This window comes from Anser brachyrhynchus, assembly GCF_964034855.1.
Source record: "Anser brachyrhynchus genome assembly, chromosome: 2".
Classification (NCBI taxonomy): domain Eukaryota; kingdom Metazoa; phylum Chordata; class Aves; order Anseriformes; family Anatidae; genus Anser; species Anser brachyrhynchus.
Window position 1 is genome coordinate 117,244,956 of NC_137695.1, and position 20,022 is coordinate 117,264,977.

Below are 20,022 nucleotides of genomic sequence, written 5' to 3' on the forward strand. Positions count from 1 at the left end.
AGTTCATTTGTGCCATTTTTGTGATTTGTCACAATCACCGGAAGCAACATATGTGGTGTTTCGGATGTGGGCTATGCCTAATAAACATAGGAACATGATCTGTCCTTCTACAATGAGATAGAATTGTTTATTTTTATCACTGTGCTGTGGGTGTATTATATGAATGTCATACATAAAAACATTAATACCCTGAAAAGCACAGATGAAAGAAGTGTTCTCCATGAAAGGGGTTTTCCGTGGAGAATTGAATGGAGACATGTTCAGAGAAGTTGGGAGGCTCAAGGTAGTAGTTTCAGAGATTTGTAGACGATTATAACTGGATTTTTAAACACGACTGTCTATCTCTGGCTTAATAGCTGATGGTATCTTGACATGCTGGAAAAAGGGGACTTTCCACTGTATTGTACCAATGTTGTGCTGGGATTGTTGATATGTTTGTTTGCTTTCAGCCAAATCAGAGGAGTCAGAAGCAGGGGAAGTGTTTGTGAAGCAGCAGCTTGGTTTTTAGATCAAGGTTTAAATGCATTGTTATCTGCAGGAAAATCTCCAGCAGGGGTAAAATATGTACCTTTGTCAAGATGGATGTCTGAATTGTGTACAGCGAGTCAGTTGTTACGCTCCCGGGCTCACGAGGGCTATGAAAGCAGCCTGGGGACACCTGGCTGAAGGCAGCATTGCGTGGTGTTCCTGGGAAGTCACCCTGTGCTCCCGAGGGAGCCTCCACCAGAACCACTTTCTTCAAGGTGGGCCACTTCGGCTGTAAGAGTAAAGCAGGTATAGAAAAGAGGCAGTGAAAATAAATAGCTTATGCTAGGGGGTTGGCTTTCTACATTTTTGTTAAATACTAGGTACCGTCCAACATTTGTCCTACTGAAATGGTCATCATGTCCACTTCATGGGAAGAATCTGAAGTACCTCACTGTGACGCTTATATGCTGGGGAATTAGCATACATTTGAGATCGTGGTTTTTTATGAACAGAAGAGGAAAGTGATGTTTTTAAACATCCATTCCTCAGAGTCAGTGGTGCCATTTAAGTTTGAATCCTTAAGTTATTGGGGGAAAAAATATTCAGTGAGAATGAAAATGTCCTATCTTAATAATCACAAAATATTCTCGTCTTTAAAATTTAATAACGCGTACCATTTTTTTAAATGAAAGGTTTGTACTTGAAACTTTCCAGCTTTTATAAGTGAGGAAATTCCAAGCATTTTGTAGTGACAGATACAGTTAGTGGGTAGTTGTCCACTGACGTCAAAAACAGAGGATGGCGAACAGCTTTGTTCATGTCAACGAAAAATGTAGAGTCTTGGATAAACTCTGTGTTAGCAACAGAGCTATCAATGATATATGAGCAGCTTCACATGAGTTCCCATGTGCATTCAATCCAATGCTAAATTCCAGATCTTGTTTAATGAGCAACTGATGGAGCCAAGACCTGGCACTGCACAAAATCCTGCAGTCTGCTTTATCCAGTCATGAAGGAAAAACAAACTAAATAAGTTCAGATGAACAAGTTCAGAGTTACTGCAGGGTTATTAAAAAGTTGTGATTTGTATTCCTCTGCTAATGTTTATGACTAACACATTTGGGACGTGTAAAACAATACTTAATTTGTAAAAAAGGTTGTGTGCCAAAATTCCTGCAGTAGTTTAACCACTAAAGAACAAGTTTTGCCTGTGAATGGGTTTGTTTAAATGTTTGAGATTATCAGTAATCAGCTAATCTTTTTTTTTTTTTTACATTTACATTGTGAAAAATGATGTTTTGTTGTTGAACTGCTGTCCAGCACGGCTGTGTTAACTTTGGGGAAGACTATGTATTTCCATAGCTTCACCGTGCAGAAACAGTTTTAGAATTAAGTGATGCTCTCTTCAGCAGGTGTGCTTGGCTACTGTAATGGTTGCTGTGTAGTTAGACTTGTGTGTGCATTTCTGTATGCAGTTGTGTCAGGCTTTGAATATGCTGGGTATTTTATATCATATTAAATATGCTTGTGCCTTGTGCAGTTCTGCATGGATAACGACATGCATAAGGTTTTAGCTTCCTAAGTTGTCATGTATGGTGATTCCCTTCAACGTGAAGGTAGACCTTCTCAGACTCCTCCTCTCAGATGTCATACTTAACTGTAGGTAGATAAAAGTTAATGACAATATTCCTAAGAAAAATAATAATTTAAAAAAATATTTTAAAAAATGAAATACTGCTTTCAAAAATTTCAAACAACTGAAATGTTGCTACCTAAAATGCACTGCTTAAAACATTCTGCTCTATCGAGGGGCAGGGGAATTGCTGTTAGTTCTACCAGCCAGATTGCTTTCCATACAGTAAAAGCTCATTGAAAAAATGCCCGTGATTTTTATGTATTTTTGGCAGCAACAACTTGCTTTGGTATATGGAGCAGCTCAACTGTGAAACATTCAGTGCAGTCTTTTGTGTGTTTGAAGCTTCTCTTTCTGCTAGTCTTCTGATTCAACAGTAACCATGCAGTTTGCAATATGTTACTCCTCCCTGAGTGGTAGGCTGTTTTGACAGCTTCCTGAGATGGCTTGAAAAAGTATTCCTCTTGTTACTGTCTCAGCACAGTTCTCTGGCTGACCAAGTCTATCCCAGCAGAAGGATCAGAGATAGTAGCCATGGCATTAGAAGTGGTGTACAACCATTAATTTTACCCTTGAGGGATTCACTGTGTGTTTTGAAAGCCAAATCCTGATGGGGCTTCAAAACAAACAAACAAAAAACAAACAAACAAAAACAACAACAACAACAAAATGCCACTATGTGGGACGTTTTTATTTTTTCTGCTTTAACCTCTTGGAGACTCCTGAAGCAATAACTCCTGTATCTCTCCCTTTGATAAAAAGGTTAATAAGCCAGTGAACATTTCGGTGAATGGTTCCTTATCTCCCCCTTTCTTATGCTTTGGCTTTTATTTATTTATTTATTTATTTATTAATGATACGTGTGTGTTGTAGAACAGATTATGGCAATTGGCTTTATATAGTCTTCTTTGGAGAATCATTGTCTATAGTCATTCTCCATGGTCCTTGGCAAACACCTTGTAATTGTAAACTGAGGCTGTAAAGAAATACCCCCCCCCCTTGCCGTCTCTGAAGTGTTGTTGGGATGGTATATAAAACCATATATTTAATTGATCTTGTTTTAATTTGTCTTCCCAGGATGGCACAGCATGTCTGTCCTGTATGTTTCCCTGAAACAAATCACTTCTTAGAGTTGAGAATCGCTGTTGAGAAACTTGGGCAATGCAATTACATGAGACTTGTGCACGCATCTGTGTCTTAGCAATTACTGCTTGTCTTCTGGTTCTCTTAGCTTGTCATAAATATTAATTTAATAGGGCTGGTACTATTTTATGTGATGTGAATGTAGAGATTAAGGAAGAGATGAATTTTATTGACACAGGCTGTTAACGAAACTTATGGGAGCTATAAAAGAGCCCAGATTTACAGTATGTCACAGTCTTGAAACTGAAACAAAATATAGAGAGAATAGGATACTTCTTTATTATCTTCCCAAACACTTCTTTCTGTCTCTTGCACACACACACACACACACAAAAATTAAAAAAAAATAGGCTGCCCAGTATTTTCTTCATCTTTTTTTGTAGCCTGCTTTGGCTGACACTCATGGCTTGCAGTTTGAGAAGCTGCTCATGAGGTGGTTGTTTAATTTTGCTGGGAGATATTTGACTACAGGAGTTCACCTTCCTACCTTGATGCATAGCAGGGAGCCATTTGCTAGCTATACTCAGAACCAAACCCATTTTAAAAACAAACATCTATCAACATACCATATTATCAACTTCTAGAACAGTCCACCTAAGCCTTGAGAATTGCCTTTGGTTGCTGGTCACTTCAGATACAGCTGTAATTTCCTGATTTTTGAGAACCTCCACTCAGGAATGGAATCCCTTAAGGTTTACTAGTTACTCTGAATTGCCCTTAGCACAAGTTCAGGTTAGAGGAAAAACAAGGGGGGAAATATTTCCACAACATAAATATAGATAACGTATTTTAGAAGGAACTTTTTTTTCTTTTAGATCAGACAACATACAAAAGTATTCTCTTCCTCTGTCTTCCAGTTATGAATTGGTCAGGTTCCTTACCAAGCTGTGACTATGAATCTTGATCATAGGTAAACCATACACATTGAAGATTGCCTTCATGGAAGAGGTCTTAGATTTGGAAACGTGTGTAGCTCTCACCTGAAAAGCCCCCTTGTGTCTTTTTTAGATTAAACTCTGAACACCCATTTTCTAAATTAATATGGGTATTGCTTGGTTGCAATGTTGAATTATTTTTAAAGCTTTTTTGAAAAGTAATTTCCTATCCTAAAGCATCAGCTGTGGTGGTGTACTTTGGGTACGTCCAAGTAGAGCCATTTTCCCTCCAGAATGTGGACTGAGTTTATTAGTTATGTATTAAATGCATTATTAGGGCTTTTGTTTATTTAACTGATGTCAGAATTAACTATACACACGTCGCAGCTCATTTGGAGGAAAATATCCCTTGCAAACCAGCAGGAAAAAATAGCCTTACTGTATAACCTCTTCAGATCTTTTAACTTACATAAAAAAGCATCTATTGACATGCCTAAATCTTACCTTACAAAAACACATAAGCTGGAATCACAGACTCACAGAATGGCTGAGGCTGGAAGGGACCCCTGGAGGTCACCTGGTCCACCCCCCTGCCCAAGCAGGGCCACCCAGAGCAGGGTGCTCAGGCCCATGTCCAGGTGGCTTTGGAAGATCTCCAGGGAGGGAGATCCACAGCCTCTCTGGGCAACCTGTGCCATGCTCTGTCACCAGCACAGGGAAGAAGTGCTGCCTGGTGTTCAGAGGGAGACTCCCATGTGCCAGTTTGTGCCCATGGCCTCTTGTCCTGGCACTGGGCACCACCGAACAGAGCCTGGCTCTGTCTTCTTGGCAGCCTGGCAAAGACACAGTATTTTTTTGCAAAAACAAAATTCATCTGGCTTATTATTCCTCTGGACTGAAACTGGGCGTGATCATAATCAAATGTGTTAGGGCTATAAGCCTGGAATGAGAGATCCTTGATCTGTGTGGGCATGGAGAGATGTGGCACTGCCCTCCCTCTAACTTCTGCTTTGGCTTTCTTTAGTTTCCAAAGCTATTTCAGAAGTGGCACGAGCAGTCACATTGGTGATGCATTCAACACTATGTTTATTTTACTACTTGGTAAAGAATGCTTTCCCTTTATTGTATTTCCCTCTGTGTGCTCAGTTAATTGTCCCGCAATTGTACCAGAGCAGTTGTTCTTGGTACTGTGCTGTAGACTGAATCAATTAAATCGTTTGCTTTGAAAAGAAAACCAAATAATGTATTGTAAGTTAGGGTTGTTAAGCACTATGGTTTACAGCATGGTCTCGCAATGGTACCGGAGATCTAGCTGAACAGGCGTTTAATTCTGGTGCAGGTCAGGGCTGAAGGGTGGCAACGTTTCAGATAGTGTGAAAATTACACAAAGACATACTTCTCTCTGACAAAACCCTGCCCACAGAAATGATTTTATGAAGTTCAGTGGTGGGGAAAACACTTTTTTAAAAATAGGATTTCGTGATAATTTCCAAATGCAGTGAAAGACCAAGCTTGCTCCTTGATTACAGATGCCCCTGCAACATCTTGCTACCTGGAGGTGCTCGGCACGCTGTGGTGTGGTGGGTGCCTTGGGGCCCCTCATGTCACAGTGGGTGTCTCATGGCCCCTCGTGCTGTGGTGTGGTGGATGCCTCGGGGCCCCTCATGCTGTGTTGAGGTGGGTGTCTCAGGGCCCTTCATGCTGTGGTGTGGTCGATCCCTTGGGACCTCTCATGCCACAGTGGGTGCCTCATGGCCCCTCATTCTGTGGTGGGTGCCTCAGGGCCCCTCATGCTGTGGTGTGGTGGGTGCCTCAGGGCCCCTCACACCATGGTGGGTGCCTCAGGGCCCCTCACAGCACAGTGGGTGCCTCAGGGCCCCTCACAGCACGGTGGGTGCCTCAGGGCCCCTCACACCACGGTGGGTGCCTCAGGGCCCCTCACAGCACAGTGGGTGCCTCGGCGCTCGGCACGGCGTGCCCGTGGCCGGCATGACTTGCCCGTGTTCTTCCCTCTCAGGGCTCAAGGTGGCAATGTTGTCAGCGCAAGGCCAGGTGAAGCCACCCAGCCGGCGCTCGGTTGACTCATCCCTTGAATTCAGCGTTTATTTGTCCAGAACTTTTTCTACGATCAAAGCTGCGCGTCCGTGAAGCCGTAGTGTGCAAAAGAGAGATTTGTTAAGGTTTGCGTGCCGTTGTTTTTGCATTGCTTTTAATAACCGGGTGCATTTTCTGTTTTGAAGGTAGTGATGAGCAGTCACCACGCTGCTTACACTATTTTCTCCCCCTTCCTCTTTGTATAACGCTGAAGAAGGCTGGGTGCTGTTGAGTGTGCCACCTACATTCTTCAAGACTTTTTCCTGCTCGTTGTCCTTGACCTTGGGATCCGCTCTTGATTGGGGAGCAGAAGCGATCTCCTCAATTCAGCTTCCATTTGTGCAAAACACTTGTAAACGTTTCAAAAATGCAGTGTAATTTTGTCCTCCCCCAAGATGTTTACAAAGTCCAACCTTGAAGCAAGCTTGCCAGAGGAGAAACTGAGAACTTTCCTGCATGCCGTGGGTTTTGTTCACAGCTACCTCCTGGCTATGGCATGCTTTTAACCTGCTGAAAGCCTAACAGACCCGTTCCTGGGGTTGTTTTTCTTTCTAACTACTTCAAATGATCCTTTCCAAGACTTTTGTGTCTTGTGATTTTTTAACATTTTATTCTAAGACTAATTCTCCATCCTCAAGGGAACGTGTGCAAGCTTTTTGGCTTGTTATTCCATGCCATTCCTTTTGCCTCTTATGTCTCAATTCCGCTGTGATAAATCCATCCTTGATTTTAAATTATCAAGGAGCCTTCAGACGTATTTAATTACTGGGCTAACCTCTCATTCTGTGTTCCTTACCAAGGCTCTCTGACAAGATATAAGATTTCATGCACGTAGGAGGTCAAATAGAAAAAAATAAAAAATAAAAAAACTGATGTGTGTTATGGTAAGCAGAGAGCAAACAGGATGACATTAACTTTTAATTGCCAGCCCCCTTAGCTGCATTTCTTTACAACACACATGAATTTTTTGTTGGGTTTCTTATCTAGTTACTTACTGTTTTTCGCAAGGGGGGAAGGCAGAGTGCATGTGCCTAACCCTGTATGATTTCTATGAGTCTAAATAATGAATCTAGTTTTCCCCCTCCTCCTGTCATTCCCCCTCCTCTTCCTGATTGGTATATTTGTTGGGGAAATATAGTACTGGGGCAATATACTATTTACTGCATTTAAATGTATTTTGAAGGCTTCTGGCACTGTTTCAGTAGCTCTTAAAGACTGATTGCTTGATAGCAAAATCTGTTGCTGTGTGGACACTTTGCCTACCACCAATCTTCTTCGCTCTGTTGTGCAAATGGTCTAGCAGTTGTCCATGCAACGCTGGATAATGGTTCTTTAGTATTACAAAAGGGTGAAGACAGACTTTCAGAAACCAATTGGGTTTCTGGAGCAGTTTGTCTGGCAGAAAGTATTCTATTCTGTCTCTCCAACTCAAATGACAAGCAAGTGAAAACTTTTTGTCTGAGAAATCTGTTTTACTGAACTGTGTAGGAAGCTTTTCCTTTTAAAAATTCCAACTGGGAAACCAACCTCCAACCCCAAACAGGGAACAATTTAAGATACGGTGGGATATTACCACACTATTAACTTTTTGTAATTATTTCTTTTTGTAATAATTGCAGTATCAGTCATCTTACTGCTTTAAGAATAGAGTAAATATGAAGAAATATTTTATCTTGGGATATCCATTGGACTTTTCTTTAAACAGTAAGTAAAATGTTCTGTGAGATCTCATACTGTTGTGATAATTACAATATGGCTGTCCAAGCAGCAAAGCTAAGCAAATCAATTCTTCATAAAATTTTCACATTGAAGGAAGTAGATGCTACGTGCACGTATAAAACATGGAAATAAACACATTTAAAATTTTTGTTTTCTCCTTCCAAACCATAGCCCTAATAGCTATTAGGAACCTGAAACAGTAAACAGCTTAGTAACTACATAATTATATCAATAAACCTAACATCAAAATAAGTCCCAAAATTTATGTACAGATGGTTCCATTTTACATTATAAAGGAAGTTTTCTGAAGTCCATTTGCCTAAAACAAAGTTTTTAATGGAACAGCTTAATGATTTGACCTCAGATCTGTGTATCCTTTTTTGAATGTAAATATGAATACCAAGGCAATTAACTCAGTAATTTACCAAGTCAGACTGAGTTGAAGTTATGTAGGTAGATATTGCTTTAAGCGTAGTTGGCATGCTGTCTCCTGTGCTCTGATGGAATCTCGTTCAAGTGTGTGTCGGCCCTGCTCTTGCTGTCTTAGCACTGGGGATAGTTCACCCTCAGGAAGTTTGGTTTAGATAAGCATCTGAATTTTTTGGGTACTGAAATCTGGAATGCTGCAGTGAAATCTGATGAGAACAGGCTCTCAGGATTGAGTCAGCAATACAGTTGGATCGGCTTGGATCAAAACAACTTGGATCAGTTGTTCAGCAATTCCACTGCCAGTTCCAGCCAGAAACAGAACACGGAGATGCAGGAAAAGAAAAACTAGAGGAAAGAAGAGGGAGTGTACTTCAAAAAAGTATGGGCAAACTTCAAAAAAGAGTTTGTGGAGGCTGTACACAAAGGTGAGGAGCTGTGAAGGAACTGCCATGTTTGGAAGGCTGGTACTGGGAGAACCTCAACACGAGTTTTGGTTCTCAGGGAGCTCTGCTCTTAACCTTAGGCAAACAGGGCAGTGCATTGTTAGCAGTTGGCATCTGGGCTGTTTCACGTACCAGATGTAAGAGCAAACCTATGAAATTAAGGGCTTTCTTCTCCTGCTTCTGAGTGTTCGCAGTTAAAAGTACACTGAGTGTTGCAGGCACTCTGTTTTCAATCAAAGTTTTCATCTTGGAAAAAAAACAGTTATCCACTCAAAGAGCTGATAGCGTAAGCAAGAAAAGTATGGAAAAGTAACTAGGAGAAGGGAGTTGGCATTTTTCTCACTTTCTCTGAGTGTTACTTGATTTTCTGATCTCTTTCTCTGCATTCATTGGTTTCTAAATGCTCCTGTAAATTCCAGAAGAGAAACATACTGCTCCCTCCTGAAGTCAAGAGAGCTGCTGTGGTTTTGCCAATTAACAACTAGTATGTATTATTACTCTTACTACCCTGTTACTCTTGGTGGAAAATAAAAATGTGAAAGTATCTTTAGTTTTCCGAGTTTTAATTTATGCTTTGTTGTCCACTTCTTCTGTCACTGATAGATGGAGTTCAAACTACTTTTACCGGGTTTTGCTGAGAAAAAAGCTGTCCGTGACTGATGGCAATGGCTGTTTGGTACAAGGCTTGTGAGTCACTCGTTCTTGGAGTGGCCTCCTGAAACATACCTGAAGCTTAATCCAGTGTAACGCACATAGGAGGAAGTTCTCATTGATTTCATTCATGCTTTTGGCATCCCAAAGCTATTCCTGGTGATAAAAGAATAATAGAGTGAATAAACAGCCAAAACACAGAAGAAGAGAATGAATTTAAGCTTCAGGGAAGCTCAGAACACACCCAAGCTCTGATCCTCTTGTATACCTTGTACATACCTAATCCTCATCCACACTTTAATACTACAGATTAAATGTTCAAACATTTTTAAATGTTCGTTTTTCAGAAATTCTCAAGTCTGCTTTTCAGAAGTGTCCTATTAATGATTTGCATATATTTACATTTTGATAAGGTGAAGTTTATTTAAAAAAAATCATTTCTGGAAAAAAAAAAGGGAGAGAATTTTTAAATCCCTGAAATATGGATGAAAAAAAAATAACTGAGTAAGTTTCTCTGCATAGAGTATAAAATAAATGAGAGAACAGAGAAGAAAAAATGGCAAGAAACAAGAAATCTATAGTATTCCTCAGTGGTTGCAAGCCACCTTAGCTTGTGCTTAATTTTAGAAGGTATTGAGGACATATTTAACTTTCTTTGCCTTTTAGCTCTGAAAATCAACCTGTTCTACTGATCCCTAACTAATTTCCACTACTTTTTATTTTATTTGGCTAGTAGAATATTTTCCTTGTATTTCCTCCTGCGTCTGGTTTTTTTTTTCAGTAATAGAAACTTCTTGCACTTGCGTTTTCTCTCATCTTGTTGCAAAACATTAAAAAAAAATCCTACTAGTTATGTATACCGATGGCTCTCTGTTGCCATCAGTGAACTGCAGTTATATTTTTATGTGTAGCAGCACAAATTGGCTGCTTTTTTTCCAGTAGCTACTGGATGCAATTGGCTTCATAAAGCTGACTAGTGCTTTTCCAGGTCTGCTTTAAGTTTTATAAATTTAAATGGGTGAGTCTTCCTGTTGTCATATTTTCCAACAATACCAATTAGTACACATGATACACCACTTGAATATTTGTGACCTCTGGAGAAGAGGGGGGAAAAGTGGTTTTGGGTTTTCTAGCTGCTCAGATGTGGCCAGCTGGTGTAACCAACACTTGTGGGTTTCTTACCAGGAAAGCAATGTGTTTACCTCCTTTGCAGTTCTTCAGAGAGCAGGTTTCCTTAAAAAAAAAGTCATAGATAGCATGAGATTGGTCAGCAGGTAGGCATTTATTTGACCTTTTAGTATCAAGCCCTTAGATTTGGAGAAGACAGAATCACAGAGTCATCTAGGTTGGAAGAGACCTCCAAGATCACCGAGTCCAACCTCTGACCTAACACTAACAAGTCCTCCACTAAACCATATCACTAAGCTCTACATCTAGACATCTTTTAAAGACCTCCAGGGATGGCGACTCAACCACCTCCCTGGGCAGTCCATTCAAATGCCTAACAACCCTTTCAGTAAAGGAGTTTTTCCTAATATCCAACCTAAACCTCCCCTGGCGCAACTTTAGCCCATTCCCCCTCATGCTCTCACCAGGCACGTGGAAGAACAGACCAACCCCCACCTCTTTACAGCCTCCTTTAAGGTACCTATAGAGAGCGATAAGGTCGCCCCTGAGCCTCCTCTTCTCCAGGCTGAACAATCCCAGCTCCCTCAGCCGCTCCTCGTAAGACTTGTTCTCCAGACCCCTCACCAGCTTCGTTGCCCTTCTCTGGACAACAACAACAAAAACAACATTATGTATTTCTTAAATTGCCACAAATGGAGTGAGAAGGTGGGGAACTGGGACTGACAGACCAACTGCAGGCTTTGGAGTCATCTGGATCTTGATGCATGGGACAGTGGCTAAGCAGATAGAATAACCCTAACAGCACATAGCTTATTACTTATGATTAATAATGAAAATGATGCAGCTGTCTTGCTTAGTGTTTCCAGAACTTTATTTTGTCGTTGTGGTCAGTCATCATTGAGTAATTTATATCACTTTATCCCAAATATTTACACAAGAAGTGTCTATGAACACTTTAGTACTGCCAGTCACACTTCCTACCTGTTCAGGGTGAGTTTTGGCTTCTTTTGGGCTCTTTTTGTATTTCCTGAAGAAAAAAAAAATAAAATTAAAATCCATATGTTAGGGTTCTGTTGTTTCTGTTGTTTTTGGAGTGATGAAATTATGTTTTGTAAACTTTTTTTTGTACAGTTAGAAATGTATGAAATAGAAAAGTATTTCTTGAAGAATCCCCTAATCACATCCTCTGGAAATGATTTTTTTCTCTTTTTTTTTTTGTATTCCCTCACCTACCTCCTTCCTGCTCAATTGGAGCGGTGGAATTAGGGAACTCTCTTTCGGCTTCATCCTAGATTTGGTGCCAGCTATTGTTCCTTTTCCTCCTCATTCTTTTTGTTACAGTAATTTATTAAAATATGTGAAGTTTTTTTTCCAGGCAGGACATCGTATGGAATTTAAAGAAATTGTCCCAGAAGTAGTGTAGACTAACTGGACTAAATGTATTGAACGGAGTTAACATCCTGGCACCAATTTAATGGAGAATCTCTCATCTATAATTTTAGCTAACACTTTAAGAGTAGCATAAAATTATACCATTTGTTGTTAATTTGTTCTGATAGATGTTACTTTGGCTATAATGTGCACGAAACTAAGGAAATGCAGAGCTGAAATTCCAACTCGTCTATCTTTTTGCCGTGCATTAGAAGAAGGATATTGTATGAAAGTAGAAAAAAATTGGATTGTGTTCCAAAATCATGTTTTCTGAGGAGGGCAGCTCACCACCTATGAAGGTATTGCTATCATTTCGTGATCTCTCTGGAATTTCTTAACAGCAGGGGAAAAAACAAACAGCCCAGCGACGACGCGTGACTGGTTCCCTTGGCATGCTTCTGCAGAGTGCTGTGAAGGAAGGCGAAGTACAAGGAAAGCATCATAAAAGCTGGTGTCTAAGCTGATTTAAGCCCACCAGGGATGGGAAGTGTGTCTGAAGGAGACACTCCTATTTAGGGCAGGCAGAAGGGATGCATGGAGTGGCCGCAGCGCGGCTTGAGCCCACGTAAGGGCTTCTGGCTGAGTCACCCTCGCCCCTTGCTAGGTTTATATAAGCTCTGTCTCTTGCGGGGGAAGCAGTAAACACCAGAAACGATACGCAGTCTCCTAAAAGCAGCCAACCCCCAAAAAAACCTCAAGCATGCTGCCGTGCCGAAACGGGTGGAGAAAAAGGGAGGGGAAGAAAAAAGCAAAAAAAAAAAAAAAAAAAAGGCCAGTTCTAAGGTCCGAAGGCTTCGTGCCTGCCCTCCCTTCCCGAACGGCTCGCGCTGCCGCCTGCCTTGAGCGGTGAGGAGGTTTTCGTGCGACGCAGGGAGGGAGGGAAGGAGGGAGGGAGGGAGGGAGGGAGGGAGGGAGGGCAGGCAGCAGCTGCTCCCAGGTCCCAGCGGCCGCGGGGCCTGGACTTTCCAGGCTGCGCTGGTGGCGAGGCGGGGAGCGCTGCCCTGACGTCAGGCGCTGCTCCTGGGAATGTTTTGCATTCCTCTTCCTGGCAGTGGTCAGGTGGCTTCCAGCAAGAAGGAAGGAACAGCCGCTTCCAAAAAAGAAAAAAAAAAAAAAGGAGGGGGGGAGAGAGAGAGAACGCGAGGAGGAAAAGAACACTTTATAATAAAAGTATTGTGGGGGAGGCACTTTTATTAAAAGCCAGCTTGGAAATTAGAACCAGATGTTCTGCATTCGAAAGCTGCACAAATGTTAAACGCGTCTATTAATGACTGTGATGGCTGAGGTATTTGGCTATCTGCCTTGCTTTAATCTCTTTGCTCTGTATTTAAAAACAGTCGAGAAAAACAGATTTTTGTACCCGACTTTAGGCAGCTTCCTTTATACAAATGTTTAAAAGCAGAAAAAGGCACGGCTCTTCTGGGAGAGGAAGCCGCACAGATATTAAAGCAAGGAGCAAGCAGGGAAACGGTCACTGTTTGTCTTGTTCCTTTGTTAGTTTTAACATATGTTTTGTGCTGGAAATGAACATTCATTACAACATTAACTTCAGTGTGCTTCTTGATTTGTGGTTGTTGGATAATACATACAATGAGCTGGAGAGGTCAGAACGTGTAATTACTCTTGTTCGCAAAGTACTTCCTATTCCCTTAACTCTCCTTAATGTCCCTGTCAGAGCCGCAGCTCCTCGTTCTGACATGGGTACCGTAGGAACTGAACTCATCGCAGGTGGCAGTTGTGAAATAACCGCTTCGTAGCTAAAGAGAGGCCTGAGTGCAAGGTACGTTCAGCTGTCGAGAGCGGGGCCTCCACCTTGCTGCTTGTGGGCATTGGTGAGTAGGAGACGCTGAAAGCTCCTGGAGGGAGCTCTGCTTTGTGCGTCAGGGGCACAAGGCACCGACAACGATGTGCCCTGTGCAAGCAGATCTGGCTGTATCCCAGAAAGCACAAAGCTCCGTTTTACGTGGGTTTCCAAGTTTTCTGTGTACACCAAGGACTGCTGGGGGGAGGCAGCTGAGATCCCATCTCCTTTCTGCTTGCAGATGTGGCGATGCCCTGAGTCCACAGCAGCTTCGTAGTCACGAGAGGGGGATTATTATTGTTTTTTAAATAGTTCAGATTCCCACAGGCATGAACAGATCCTGCCCCATGGTGGATTTAGCAGGGCTGCCCCTAGCCTGGCTGGATTCTGGCTAGCAGAGCCCGTGTGGCTGCAGTGCCACCATGGCGCCCCACCAGCCTTCTCGTCCAGTGTGGCTCTTCCATCTGGTCTCTCCTTATCCGTCATCACTGGGAAGCTTAATTTATCTTCTAATTAGCTGAGCTGATTGTGCGGGGAATACGCTCCCTGGGGAGCGGTGCGGGAAGCTCGGAGGAAGGGGAGCGTCTGGCGGCCCCAGCGCGAATTTTGGCGAGCCGTGCCTGGCGCTCAGGTGAGGCCCGTGAACGCCTGCGCGTTTCCTGGTACAGGCTGAAATGGAGAGGCCGCTTCCTGCTACAGGGCGGATGCTTTGTTGAGGAATTTCCAGCAATGTTGAGAAGTGCTGACTCACAGTATGCAGGCGAGGGCTCCAGCTGAGCCTGGGCTGAGGGGAGGGCTGCGAGCTCTTGGCTGAAGGCAGCAAAAAATGTTGCTGTAATGTACTGTTTTATTTTTAGCAAGGGGGAGGGGGGAGAGAGGCTGTGTTGCTTAGGGTGAAATGCTTGCTCGTGGTTTCAAAATGACAGACACTTTGATTTTTTTTTTCCTTTTCTATTTTTAGAATTTGGAAAACAGGTTGTTTTGCTAAAATACAGACGCTTCTCTGTTTCCCCAGTAAATGGGTTGTTGTAAAGGAGCCTTAAGGAGCTCATGCAAGAAGCCTTTTACCACCACCGTGGTTCAAAATATCCTTCAGAGTAGGAGATACCGAAGTATTTGGGACTGAAACTAATTGGCACCTACTGGCATGTATTTCTCACTTGCTAAGGCGGCTCCAATTGTTGAAATTGAAACCTAGCAGGTATTTGATTGCCTCTATTACGCGATCACCATGAAAGCTTGGTACTTTGGTTCTGTCCTTGGGCTTTTAGCAGTCACTTCGCAAGTATTTTCCCATGTGTTTTCCTTCTTTCTGAACAGAAAACACTATATACTGTTTTGTGCTGGCGTTGGCCAGAAAGTAGAGAGAAGGAGGAGTCATGTCGAGTTATACCACCTCTCAAAATTTAATTTGTCATGAAATTGTAGGGACAAAGTTCGGTCTCTTTATTTACATCCAGTACTTTTTTTTTTTTCTAATGTGTTCTTGTGCGCGCGTATTGTTCGAGCGTTGAACAAGCACCAAGTATTTTGGACTGATCTCTGTAGGCGCTGTCCCACAGCGTGTCATAAATGGGATACAAATTTGTAAAAGAACTTTTGACGCTTGCTTCTAATGTCTAAAATTTGATGTCAGCTATTCGTCATTCACAGCTCTCTACATCTGCGTAAATAATAGCTCAGAGCTCTTTTTTTACATTTTATTAGCGAATTATGTAACCGTGAATCATCTGCAGACTTCTAACCACAACACGAATAATTTTTGAACCTGTAGCGTAAACCAGATTTTGCACGTACCAAAAAAAAAAAAAATCAAAACAAAAAGAAACCTCCAGACCTTTTATAGCAACCCTGCAGCAGCTGTCTTGAGAATAAGTGATGTGCAGTTTCCCTGGGGAATCCCTCTTGTAGGTGAATAATGTTCAACTGCCCTCCTCGGTTTTTGGCCTGGGACCGAGTGATGGTACCCGTCCAGCAGGATTCTCGTCAGACAACAACAAAGAGAAAGGATACTTCTCTGCTGGGTTACACATCTAAAACCATTCTGTTGGAGGGTCCAGAAATGCTGGTGTGGCCAGATGAAGAGGAGACGAGTCATGGATGCATCAGGAGGGCCCGGGAAGGCAGGGCAGCGTTAGAGGAGCCAGCAGTGATGTTGGTCTCGGCTGTGTGGAACCTTAGCCCGTTCCCATGACAAGCTGTGAGCTCGTTTGTTAGCTCACCATTGTGTAAAGTCCCAGTCTTACTCATTTTAATGGAAATACAGTGCTTGTATGTGAACCTCTGCTGATTTTTGTGGACAGAAACCATTGTAGGCTGCACACATATCACAAAATTTCTCAATCATATCCACTTTCACTAATGACTCTAACCTTGCCAGCTACCCATCTCCAAGAGAAGGCTGTTCTAGCCATATCTGCCAGTTCCCTCGAAGATTTTATAGCAGCTGCATAATCCCTTTTAGGAGTTGCATAAGCATCTTTTCTTTGGTTGTGTCCTGGCACTCGCCACTATACTTGGAAAAATAATATAGGTCTTACATTAATTCTAGCCACCTGTCAGTAAAATTCAGGCCAAGAGCTGTGAACTAATAGCCTTGCTCGTGTCCCCTTTAGATTGATGTGTCATCCGACCTGGGTGGACATGCCTCAACTGGATTGCCTGACTCCAGATAACCCCTTCTACAATATGCTGCTGCTTGGCCCTTTTCTGGTTTGGACGAGGCACAGAACATTCCTTTTCGCAAAGATAGTGTCCCCAAACTTCTTGAAAATAAATAAATAAATGAGAATACACAAATGTCGTCCAGCTTTCCAGGAAAAGCGTTGGTACGACGCGTATCAATTTAGTAAGAACATCTCCTCATTTTACGGTCAGCTTTTTGTAATTGAATCTGCCCCAATAGAATCCAGGAGTTCTTTCTAGTAATATCATACTTCACAGGCTGGTTCCTGTCTTTAATGCAGACATGCCCTGCAAAGAGCGTTCTGCTTGTGGCAGCGTGTGCTTGTGACTTCTGAGATATATTGGTCTCCTCTTGCTGCCTGTTCTTGTGTAGCTTTCTGATCGCTCCACTCCTTGGTACGATTTTTCTGCTAGTTGCACTGCGGTTTTGTTAGCTGTGCAAAATCTCAGTGATTTGTGTCTATGCTCCAGTTGTCGTGCTATTTTCTGTTACTGTGGCACTGTCTTAAACAAATCAGGTTTGCTGTTGATCTTGAGGAATTTCTTACACTCTCCTCGTACCTTCACTTAGGGTCACCTTGACGCGCTATTCCTTTGTGATTGTAGTTAGTAACCAAACAGAGCAAGCAAGCCATGTTGTGGGTACATGTTGAGTAGTTATCATCATCATCACTTATGAAGATCACAGGAAGAGACAATTAATGATAATGCTCAGTTTCTCCGTAGCAGCTTCTGTTGGTGTTCAGAACAACTCGGCTCAAGAACTGCACTGCATATTTGTTCTTTCCTGGGTAGGGCAAAAGGGTGAGGCAGTGGATTGCACGTTTATTTCTGTATAAAGAAAAGATTATGGTGGTAAAAAATAAGACGCTTTAAAGATGAATAGTCAGAATTTGTGTATCCTTAGCAATGTAATTAAGCCAGTCCAATTGTTTTAATAAACAATAGCAGAAGCCTTCGTCAGAAATGTTAAGGAACAAACACAGTGAATATATGAATAGTTTCAAAGAGATCGAGGAAAAAAGATGGAACAGACAGTTCAGGAAAAAATAGCTTACCATTATTTTGTGAGCGTGTGCAGCTCCGACAGCCCCATTTCAAATTGTCTTTTCAATTCTCCCGTTTTTGTCTTCTCTTTGCATTTTAGTCTTTTTCCTTTGCTGTTTTCTTTTCATTACCATTGTGATTCTGTGGTGTAATTAGAGCTAGCAACTGGATCACAAACCATCACTTGAAACTTAAACTAAATCAAGGTTTGCCTCTTCCAAGGTAGCAATGAGTCATATGTGATGTTTGTCTGCTCTGGGATTCCCATACGTGTATTGGGGCCCCAGTAAGCAGTAGGCCAAAAATGAGTACATCTGCAGTTGTCAAGATTTGTGCCTGCATTGCTGGTTGTAGGCCTGGTAAAGGGCTTCGTTATTGGCATGTTCACGTGTAGAGCCTTGTGGAGTATGTAGCTTCAGTGCATGCCAAAGTCTGATCATCCATCTGCCTAGCACTGCTGGAAACCCGAACGCGATAGCTTGCTGATCCCTTTCCTGTGCTGCTGATTCCAGAGCCCGTTTCAAAATGTCTGTGCTGATGTACAGCTGGGAAAGTTTTCTGTCTTTCTGTGTTCCTGGCCTTCCACAGTCATATGTTCTTCTGAACGAACAAAGCTATCAAAGGAAGCAGATATGGTCATGTGTATACAAGACAAAACTTGACAGTTTTGACACACATCTGCCTGTACTGGCAGGTGTATGATGCTGTAGGAGAGGCTTTGTGGAGCAGAATGCAGTGTAGGAGATTTTTTATATGTGTATACCAAAAACCCCGTAGGGTTTTACTCCAGCCTGGCTGTAGTCTGGTACTGGTGGACCAAATGCCTTTTAGCAGCTAGAACACAACTCCAGGTTTCGTTTCATCCAAAAGGAATCCAGTTGGTGAGCTCAGAACACTACTCCACAATCCAAACCAAAACATGGGGAAGATTGAGAGACTTACTTCAACAGCACACCACTGATCTGGACAGAAGGAGCGGTGTGGACACACCCGTGGGTGACCAGACATCAGACCAATCCATCTTTTTCAGTTTGGCTTGTTCTGAGGATTCCTATTGTCATAGATATACACAGATGCACAGTCACAAACAGATAACCCAGACACTAAGCTGCTCTTCTGACACTAACAAGAATTTAAAAAGTGGATGTTCAGTTTTCAAATACCTGCGTCTGATGATGGTAACTGCGTAGTCATCACTGAAGCTGATAAAGTTCAGGACATTATCCCGTTTTATCCTTTTTCCTTCTGGAGCGTCAAAGACCATGCTGAAATGCTGACATTGTTCCATTGTAGCCGGTATGTATTAACTTGAAAGAGGTAAGTTTTCATTCCCACGGCTACCCTAGAAATTGCTGACAATTTGTGCTGTACCATATGCAAACAGATACTTGGAATGATAAGTGGGGAAACCAGTCTTAAATACTATTAACTTTAAAAAGGAACAAGTTCAAAGCCTACTGCAATATGGACACCTAGGAGGGACTTGTGTATGTTACCTAAGGAAAGTAAGGTGGTGGTCCTTTTCTCCCTCAGTGCAAATCAGGAATTTCTGGTTCTTTCAGGCTTAATTCTGGTGAAGCGATAGGATAGCGGTATCATCTAGATAGAGTAAAGCATGCACACCGCAGTAATCACAGCCTCTTGATCTCCCCAGCATCTAGCTTCGGTGCCGAGGTTTCCTCCCAGCAGAAGCAGGCAGGCTGCTGGGGGCTTCACCTTGCTCCTGTGCGGGGCCAGCTTTGAGCCAAGAAGCGTGTGTGGGACAGGGCAATGGGGCCGTCAGACCCCGTCGGGTTCGGGCATCTCGTAGCACATTGTTAGAGCTTACTCTTCTGAATGGCAGAAGTGCAAGTAACAAGTTGTTACAAGCATTTATTTTAGGCAAATGAAAAACTGAGCTGTCAATATGTATGTGAATGTGCAATTGCCTGGAGACAGCGTTGCAGTGAGCTTAGGTAATAAAAACTGGGCTGAGATAACAATTGATGTGCCATACAGAATGGGCGATCGCTTTACAGATTTTTCCTTTTCCTGTTTTCCTCTTTCTGTAGAGAATACATACTGCACTGAAGACAGAGATATGGAAAGCCTTGGCAACTACTACTATGCCAGAGAGTTGTTCTGCTCAGGAGGGGTGCAGTTCCCAAGAAAGACGTCAAATATAGCAATTAATGTTCTTCCTTCATGTGATGGATACTGTCTGTATTTAGAAACATCTGAGATCGCGCTCCAATACAAGTCACGTAGCATTTTTATTGGTACAGTGAGGAGCTTCAGTGTTTTCGCTCGTGATACTTGAGGCTTTGCTCCCAGACATAGTTTAGAAATGCGTGACATTCCTTTTACGTTTCGAAGCGAAAAGTGAGCCAGAGTGAGCAGGAAGGACATTCCATAGCTCAGTGAATCTTTTAGCAGTTTTTCATTGTGTCATATTTGTTTTCAGAGAAGCGACTTTAAACTGGGGCAATACAAGCA

The 20,022-nt window shown here is 42.4% G+C and overlaps 1 protein-coding gene and 1 long non-coding RNA gene across 3 annotated transcripts in view; one reads left to right on the forward strand and one right to left on the reverse strand.

Annotated features, from left to right (window-relative positions):
- The window catches only part of SPIDR (scaffold protein involved in DNA repair), a 203,988-nt gene that overhangs the window by 85,134 nt on the left and 98,832 nt on the right, over positions 1-20,022 (forward strand). The window lies entirely within an intron of this gene.
- Positions 6,429-19,601, reverse strand: LOC308191317. The gene is made up of 3 exons (XR_013947888.1): positions 18,711-19,601; positions 17,559-18,598; positions 6,429-11,610 (listed from the first exon to the last, which is right to left on the reverse strand). It is a non-coding gene; the product is annotated as an uncharacterized lncRNA (long non-coding RNA).